Source organism: Pinus tabuliformis, chromosome 4_1 (assembly GCF_031772625.1).
Source record: "Pinus tabuliformis cultivar Carrire ecotype Pingquan chromosome 4_1, CPIR1, whole genome shotgun sequence".
In the NCBI taxonomy this organism is placed as follows: domain Eukaryota; kingdom Viridiplantae; phylum Streptophyta; class Pinopsida; order Pinales; family Pinaceae; genus Pinus; species Pinus tabuliformis.
In genome coordinates this window covers 844,815,028-844,824,579 of record NC_142303.1, presented here as the reverse complement: position 1 = coordinate 844,824,579, position 9,552 = coordinate 844,815,028, and the positions used below count along the sequence as shown (strand labels likewise).

The following is a 9,552-nucleotide window of genomic DNA, read 5'->3' as shown; positions in this document are numbered from 1 at the left end:
CCAATCTCCCTCTTCATTCCCAAGTTCGAGCTCCTTTCTATACGTTGATCCGAAATTTTGTGACTGTGATCCAAAAACTTCAGGATTGTCGAAATTTTGTACTATATTTTTGTGAGTTTCCTTTACCTGCTATATATAGTGGTTGGTCTACATAAATGAGTCGACATGAACCATGTGAATTGTTGTGACTCCATAAGGTAAGGTCGACATGGTCTTTGTTTAACTTGAAGTTGACATGAAGAAGAGAGCTAGTACTTATCATTGGAGAGCTTCTAGATATACCTATTAACTCAAATACATTTGTTACATGCCTAAGAAGGGATCTTCATACATGACATAGACTATTTGACCTTAATGACAAATCCTAAGGCTCTCAGTGGGAGCCATCTAAAATAAAGTCACTTTCTCATGAAACCCATGAAGCAAGGCTTACAAAAATAATTTTATTTCCTTTATTACATCATTTATAAAAGTCATAATTACACGTCATTATGAAGAGCGAACCTAGTTACACTTTTCAACACTCCCTCTTAACTAGGGAGGTATTCATAATGGTACTTAGTCATTCTCAATCTGAGGAATTTCTCATAAGAAAAATTAGGATTTGTAACTCATTTGTATAACAACATACCAACCAACATTGTTATATAGAAGGCATTGACTAACAACTCTATCTCTCCACAAGATTAGAGCACAATGCTAACGAGACCAATGATTTATAGGAACACACATCATTGTCTGTCTCGGAACATACCCCACCCGGTTTCTCTCAGAGTATGCTCCACCAGGACTATTCTTATCTTCGACTCCCCAGTCCTCAAAGAATATCAGTCCTCCACGAGTACTCTTACTATTGGATGCCCTATCTCATCCTCAAAGAGCATCAGATGCCAAACGATTAAACAGTCCTCCATTCTGTCTTCCCAGGTGAAGACTAGAATGACATTTCTATCACTCCTTTCTATACTAAGAGGTTTTATTCCATTAAAGGAATGTACTCATTCCTATCACAAAAGGAATGTAACTAAGCTCCCTGCTTAGGAATTTTCCAAGTTTCTTCCAGGTAAGAAACTTCTTTTTAGGCTCCCTCTCAACCAGGGACCTATCGCAACTCTTCATGTGGAGATCCTGAAACAACCAGCTACTTGAAGAGATCCTTCCTTCGATGTCATGAATTTCTTCTTTGTTAAGGAATCTTCAACTTTAGGGACTTCTACATAGGGCACCATTCATTCATCACTTTTATCCATGAGTTAGTCATGTTTTCAACCCATCAGAAAGTGATCTTCCATCTATCTTTGCTTCATGTTATTCTGTTGTCATGCCATATTTTTTGGAAGGACATTACATACTTCTATATGGTCCACCTTCATAAGCTCATTCATATATTAGTTCATAAATAATCAATGAACATTTCAAATCAAAATTACCTTTACCATGACATCTTCCTTTAAGTATCAATGTCCTACATGAGGATTGACACATCTCCTACTGATATCCATTGTCAAGGGTTTTTATCTTTTTCCAACTTCCATAAGAGCCTTCACATTCCTCCGAGAGATCTTCTATTCAAATTTTCTTGGACTTCGGATTTTGAATGTCTTCTACCTTCGTTTCATATTATAATGATCTCTTCCTATCTTTTCACACACTTCATTCCCAGAAGCTTCTAATTAGAGTTCTTCAATCGTAGTCAACCACCTCACACTTCATATGAGGAAATATTATGTTGATTTCATCTAGTATGACTCATTCCTTTTCGACATTCTTTCATAGGAGGATATTCGTTTCCTTTGATCGTGCTTCTTAAGATAGAAGTAGTGATCCTTATTATCTGAAACCATACGACATGACTTTATAATATTAAATACAAGCATACGTACCTTATTTACCTTTAGGTCATCTAGGCTTCTTTCAACAACTTCCTTGATTAAAAATATCTTCAACCCCTTGACCTGCTTCATCTCTCATGTCATCAGACCATCATCCCATGAAATCCACATGTTAAATTTCTTGATGAAACACTTGCTTCTTTTCTAGATCGATGAATCCTTCAATGAGGATTCCATCTCACATATTCTTGTTCAGCAAATGTTCCCCTTTTAAACTGATGTATGATGAGACTTGTCCTAGATGACTTATTCCTTTGATTTTTCAATGCGGTCACCAAGAGCTATATCCTTTGATTATCAGACATCCTTCATGTCTCCTATGGTGATGTCACGTGCTCTTTCTTCTAATGCTTCCATGATGCCACTATGCATCTTATTAATTATTATAGACATATCTCATAACATAAGATTTAGAAACTATGTCAAGCCCCTTTGAGAGGGAGACTATCTTAGACCTAGTGGAGATCTTACTTCCTCCTTTCTTATACTTCCTTCTTTCATCTTATTCTACTTCTTCGGTGAAATGGATTTCTTCTATATCCTTCTTGTTATTGTCCTTCTAAGGATAATATTTCTTGTAATGTTCACATCATTGAATCTTAGCTATGCTTTTCTTTTCTTTATCAGAACCAAAATTTTCCAAACTTCCTTTCCTCCAAACAAATGTTTGAGTTCTTAACGTTCTACAATTTTTCCCTCAACTTGTCTTCATCTATCTTGTGTAGAAATCACAAGTTGTCGAATGAGGTAGCTTTCTTATCCCATGGATATTTGTTACCTTGATTATATACTAGTGCATTATAGATCAATGATGATTATCTTCTTTCCTAGATCTTGTATATGAGATCTTATGAAGATATTCTTCATCCTTTGATACATTTACTTTTGTGTAGATCATATCTAATTCATGTGACCTTCTTTATTTCACCTTTAGAGAATGAGTTTATCATATACATCTCTTTGATGTCTCCAATATTGCTATATGATGGGATCTTTCATAAGTATCCCTTTCCATGAATTTAGAGGAGACCTTTTGATATGCTCAATGACTTCTACTACTTATATGACTATGTCTATCCTCCTTCTTCATGCAAGGAATTTTGATGACCCCATCCAATTTATAGATCTCCTTGCAAACACGAAGTCATTTTACAAAATTTATTAAGGAATGAAAGATACTTACTTGACATGTGAAGATGAAATCTTCACCTTAATTTCTTTGATGATGGTTGAAGAAGATATGTTAGAACTTCCTCTTGGATGATCTTCTTCCAAATGAAAAAGTCTTTCTTCAATAGAGAAGGTTTCTCCTTTTGATGAGGATGAATAATTGCTTCTTCAGATGAAATTTTTCTAGGACAAGGAGACGATCCTTGCTTGTTTTATAACTTAGAAGATGATGACAATGCCTTCTCGCCTTCAATATACTTCGAATTATTTTGTAATGTAGATCGGAACTACTTCTTTCAACTTTCTCCAAGATGATGTGATCTTCGTTTTTAAGGTCCTTCTAGCTATCTTGATTTGTAGACAACTTAATGAGGGTCTTTGTAGAGAGAGAGAGAGTGATAAAATACCATAATTTAAATTTAATATATCATATAATTTTTTTTTGAAGTTTTATTTTTAAAGTAAGTTAAATATAAAAATGGTTTTAGATAAATCATTCTAATTTAGTTTGCTACATGAACATGGAAGTAATGTGAAAAATCAATAATTTTCAAATTTAGGGGAGTTATGTTGGAATTTGAAAGGAAAAATATCATCATAAGGCATTTTGTCTATTAATATGGTTTAAAATTTTTGTATATGATGATTAAATATTAATTAATTTATTTTTTTTAAATGGAAAAATATTTTGAATTAATAATTTTAGCGTTAAAAATAAACTTTCTAAATTCATGATATTTTCTTGATAAGATTGATTCTCGTTCATAAAAAAAATACAAGGGAAAAAAATATTGATTTTCTTTTTATTTAAGTATAGTTTGATGTTTGAATTTTAAATATTTATAAATTTAAAAAGAAAAAATAAATAAATTTATAAATTATGTTTTTTCTAAATGTTAATTTACATCTTTTTTAAATATATATTTGTTATTATTAAATATATTTAAAAAATAAAAATCTCAATATTTATTAAATATTAAAATTTCAATATTAAATATCTATATATCAGTTTAGATCCAACTTAACCCAGATCTATTAAGTGCCGAGAGATCCAGTGTAATACTTGAAGGAAGATTTGTACCTTGAAAGATTTTATCTTTCTTGGTGTTTAATAAATCTGAGTTAAGATGGATCTAGAATGATTATATAATACTATATAATATCTATATGTGTATCTATGTAATCTATCAATTTATTTATTTTAGTAAAATGAAAATTAGAAAAATGAGTCCTCAACATCATATTCAACATCTTCGCATTGGATTTTCTTATTTGGCTCATATCAAATACGGAATGTTGGTCTTTCTTATCCGTAAGTAACTCCAACATCTTTTCAAATTTTGGATTTTCTCATTGACCCCGCATCAAATAAGGAATTGTTTTTATTATGAAAACTTTCTTATTAGTCCCTGCCATCTGGCAATGGCCAGGGACTATAGGAATCAGTTTGTTTGGAGTTAGCATTAATTAACCTGCTTGTTAGCTGCTTCTTAATGGCGGTTGAGAGTGTATATTGAAAGTTTTGTTGCACATTGTAATTCACCGTCTTATTTGGCCTCTTCCCGAGGCGGGGAGGCCAAACTATATACTATATTCATTATGTTCATCGGTTTCATTTACATTTTCTTTGCATTTTGAAAGTTTAACAAACTAATGTTACTATTAGTTCAAAGCATTAAATGCTATGGGAGGTACCGAATGCAACCGAATACAATATCAAAGTTGGTTGATTTGCTTCATGACATTGCCATCTGTTTACATGACACTGCCATCTGGTACTTTGACACTGCCATCTGGTTATTTTGTAACACCTCGGTGGCTATATCTACTATGCAGACTCAAAGCTATATGTAGATGCCGAGACAGAAAAGGAAGAACCTATCTCTATGCAGACTATGCGAGATCTACTATGCAGACTCAAAGCAGATGCCGAGACAGAGACAAAGATACTGGTTGATGAAGGTGTGAGCACCCAGTGCGCTTTGGTGGAGGAAACCAGGAGGATCGAGACAACCCAAGAACCAAAAGACGGGGAAGCGGGTGAAATTGTGTCCATCACCTTCAAAGACAAGGCGGCAGAGGCAGAGGCAGAGGCGGCAGAGGCAACAATAATTTGCCGGCCGAACGCAAGAAGAAGCCTTTGGTCCCAGAGGATCCTCCAAGTCGGTGCTGTCTATATCGCGGCTCGACAGTTGTGGCAGATGAAAATGATGAAAGAATTGGAAATGAAAACCGATGTCAGTGTACCTGAAATTCGAAGAGGAGATATCAAAATCTTCATTACTGTTTTCGCTGTCTTCTTCCCACTGTGCTGGTTGTGCTTCTGAAGCCGTCGCTGGAAATTCAAGCCACATATATTGTTAAAATGTTATGAATTTCTCTATTTTTTTATCCTAGTATTGAATTTGAATTTTTGCATCACAAGATACTATTAACTTGAATTTGAATATACTATTAACTTGAATTTGAATTTTTGAGCTCGAGTTAATTACATACATGATCTAGCTGGACAGGTTCAATGGACACTGTAGGTGCTCTGCGAAGAAAAAAAAGAACCCAAACTGGTCGAACCTATTATGCGAGAACTGGGCAGTTGCTTTTTCTCGCACCTTCCAAGCTTTTGTTCTCCGGCATGGCGTCCCCAGGAATCTGATTCAATGCCACTGCAAACACATAGGTAAAGCCATGGTTTAGAATTCTGTAAAAAGTGGCCCTAGTTGTTTGTTATAGACACCCAAACATGCAAAGTTATAGGAATTTAGCAGAAACTAAGCGATGTACCTGGTATCAGGATTGACGCTCCATAAGCTGAGTCCCTCCAAAGAGCGCCCAATGATAGCAGAAACAGGAACATACATGAGATTGGCCTCTATATCAGTCCCAACGACACATTTGGCAACATGGAGAAGAATATCCAACATACTAACCATGCATATATATTGTTTCTTGACTGAGCCGGTGAGTTTGTCAGACTCCAATATCATGGAACCCCCTGCTCCTATCCATTGCCCAGGAGGGGCTGCCACTGGCACCGCCAATATGTTGTTTGCAAGCAGTGCATTGAGAGTGTCGGCTACACTCGCCGTGTGTGGCACCTCCACCAGCCTGCGCTTGTTTTGGATGATCTCCCTCACTTTCGCGCTCTTCAATATCGTGTTGCCATTCATCTCTTCCTTCTCTGGCTAATTCTGCAACATTCTGTCTCATCATCCACCAGCTTCACTGCAACATTCTGTCTCATCATCCACCAGCTTCACTGGAAAAATACAAGAAAAGAGAAGCCTTCGTTCTCTGCATGGGCACTGTGCCTCTCCTTCGAACACCTGTCGTTGGAAACACTTTCATGGGAAAATTGAGTAATGCTGGGTTGAAATTAAATGTTATGCAGCAATGCAGGCTCATATGTTGTCAAGATGGCTGCTCATCTCTTATCTGCATGGGTCAGGCTGCAGAGGGCTCAACATATGGAAAACTGCACTTCCATAAATAATCTAGCTGCTCATCTCTTATCTGCATGGGTCAGGCTGCAGAGGGCTCAGCATATGGCAAACTGCACTTCCATAAATAATCCTATGCCAGACTGCACCTCCATAAATGGCCATATGGAAGGCCGGCTATATTACACGTCCTAGCATGATTACACGTAGCTCTAGCTATATGGAATGCTAGCTATATTACATGTCCTAAGATTATTACACGTAGCTCCATAGCATTACAGGTCCTAGCATGATTACACGTAGACCCATAGCATGTTACAGGTAGATCCATAGCATGATTGCACGCAGCTCCTTGTGGGGCATGATGTCCCCACAAATTGGTTTGCAAAGCTCTCTTGCTGTTTATTTTTTTCGCTCTGCTTATTTTCTTCTTCGCTATGTGCAGGACAGGTACCTGTATTCTTGTGGCTTTCTGTTCAATCCACTATGGAAAGAAGAGAAAATTCACGAGTGGGGAGGTGGGCTGAACTTGCCCTCCTACGATAGAAGCAGTAGAAGAAGAAGAACCTTTCAGTACAAAGGAATCAGAGGAAAAGAGTAGCAACAGCGAGCCATGAAAGCTGGACCAGAAACCAAGTTGGCTCTGTGAGCTGCCGAACGCTGCGAGTTGGGCGCTACGAGTTTTCCTACCTGCTGCGAGTTGTCCTATCCGCAAATACAGCTCGGGCTGTCCTCCGTGAAAATATAACTTTGCTGGCTCTGTGAGCTACCCAGCGCTGTTAGTTGTCCTCCCTATAGGCTAGAACATGATCTTAAACCTGAACCCAATTTCACTATTCTCCTCAGTAAAATACTCCCATCATAAAAAGATCCTATTTCTATCGCTCTTCTTCTTCACTATCCTCTTGAACGATACAAGTTGTATCTCAGAAACCGATAAAATTTCTCCCCATCCAGCCTAGAACTCTATAAACTGAATACCCAACAAAAAAAACACATGGAAAATTTTCGACAAATAAGCTCACCTGATATATGTGCATGTGCGTTGTAGTCTGCCCTGAAGCTGCCGTTGAATCAACTAGCACCTATAGCACAATGTGTTTGGTCGGGCTCTAGACTGGTTGACAATCCTGCAATGAATAACTTGTAGGCATGACTATAGCATAACCTCTTCATCTCAGAGTCCGGAACAGGTGGAAATTTGACTCAAAGATCTGAACCTTGCGTTCACATTGGCTCAAATTCTCTACGAATCCTTTTCTGGTCCTGGTTAGGTTGGTAAGTGAGGGAGATGGTTAGGTTGGTAAGTGAGGAAGTTGAAATGGGGTCTGTTAGGACTGAGCGGAACAAAGAACAAATGCTCTCTACCTGAGGTAAAAAAAAAATGGTCGACTCTGCCAAGAGTAGAAGTAAGACAAACTACATTTCTAAATGACACTTGCAATTCATGCAAATGTGTTGCCGTGTTGCAATATTTATTTGTTGGTGTAAATGCGTGGCCGTGTTGCAATATTTATTTGTTGGCGTGTTGGCTGTAGAGCTTTTAACATCGTTTAATTGCACTAAGATGCAAGGAATTTCCACAAACGTCAATAGTTCATGTCGTCCTCATGCTCGTGATCCATATTCGCAAATTTCCTTGAAGTTCTACCCACTAACAGGTTATTTGTTTGGTCAAAATTATTACCCATGACTGGGGCATGGCCCAATCGATGCAAGTTGGAATGGGAGATCTCCCTTAGATCAAAATCACGGTGGATGGCCTAACAGGCAATCAACCTCATAGGCAAATCCATCATCCCATTGGCTACTAAAGTCATTTACTTTTGGGCACTTTTGAAGCCTCGTGATCGTCCTTGTAAACACAGTTAGAATAAGATGGTAGTTTCTTTCCTCCATTTTGAATTTCCATATAGGTAACGGACAAATCCGGATTATTTTCATTCACTATCTCCTATAATGCTTTATGTTTGTGAACTGCAATTGTGATGGTCTAATGGTCACCATAAAGATCAGGTTCTCCAGTCTATCCACTCCCGAGACAAATAGCATTGTGCATTTTTTGGACCTATGAGCTTCAGTTAGTCAATTCCATTTTCAAGCCAGTGAGATCTAAAGCATTGAATGTGAAGTGACTTCGTGGTTAATGAATGTTGGATGGTGTCTACTATTGTCTATTTTCTATTTTTTGTTGTAGCAGGAACCTAATGCATCTCCAGTGGAATCAAATATTTTAGTCAGTGCAGTATGATTGCATATGAATGTTTATTGACTTTGATATAATCTGAACTGCAGTGGCTGTAAACACTTTAGACAAGAAAGGAAGCTGCCAGTTCTCACAGAAAATGAAAATGCTGCTTGTTTGGCTGAGCAAATTGCAGAACAGTTCAAAGGTCAATCTTGTAATAATGCTACTGGTGAAGATACTGTTCCTGGCAATGAACCTCAATTTTCAAACTATCCGCAGTTACTGGATAGCTGCCATCTTAACATATCTAATACCAAGGATGGAGTTATCCTTCCTGATTGTGTTCCTGATTCAAATCCGGCGATAGCATACAACAATTACATGGTTGTAACGTCTCAATATTTCCAATACGTGAATGATACCAAATTTGTATAAGCAGGTGTAGCTTTAGAAGACAGTTGGTTTGTGTTGGTTCTTGCTACAAACACAACTGGTGCCAGTTTCCAAACATACAACAGAGGGACAGCTGGTGAAACAGGTAGCTGGTGAAACAGGTATCTGGTAAAGACTGTGAGTATGGCACATGTTTCCTCGGCCCCTCTAAAAACAACATATGCAAGGCATAAGAAATGCTTATTTTAACTTGATGCAAGGACTTGCTGCGTCGCAGCTTCCCTTGTTCTTAATATTACTTCTAGATTATCATATCTTCGAAGTTTGAATATTCTTTTTAAAGAGACTTCACATTAAATAACTATTTATTAAGTTTAGTGGCAATTCATTTTTTTATTTTTTTATTTCATAAATATGTTGTTATATCACTGCATAGTAGTGACATACACTATCCCATGGAGCAAGCCAGGAA

General features: G+C 37.2%; 1 long non-coding RNA gene and 1 pseudogene across 1 annotated transcript; one reads left to right on the top strand and one right to left on the bottom strand.

Annotated features, from left to right (window-relative positions):
* Positions 1 to 5,225: 5,225 nt before the first annotated feature.
* On the bottom strand, positions 5,226 to 5,975 carry LOC149178858 (uncharacterized). Its single transcript, XR_016258880.1, has 3 exons — positions 5,844 to 5,975; positions 5,559 to 5,725; positions 5,226 to 5,397 (listed from the first exon to the last, which is right to left on the bottom strand). It is a non-coding gene; the product is annotated as an uncharacterized LOC149178858 (long non-coding RNA).
* A 69-nt stretch (positions 5,976 to 6,044) lies between these two features.
* LOC149178857 (putative GPI-anchored protein At3g06035) lies at positions 6,045 to 9,236 on the top strand (annotated as a pseudogene).
* The last annotated feature ends 316 nt before the right edge of the window (positions 9,237 to 9,552 follow it).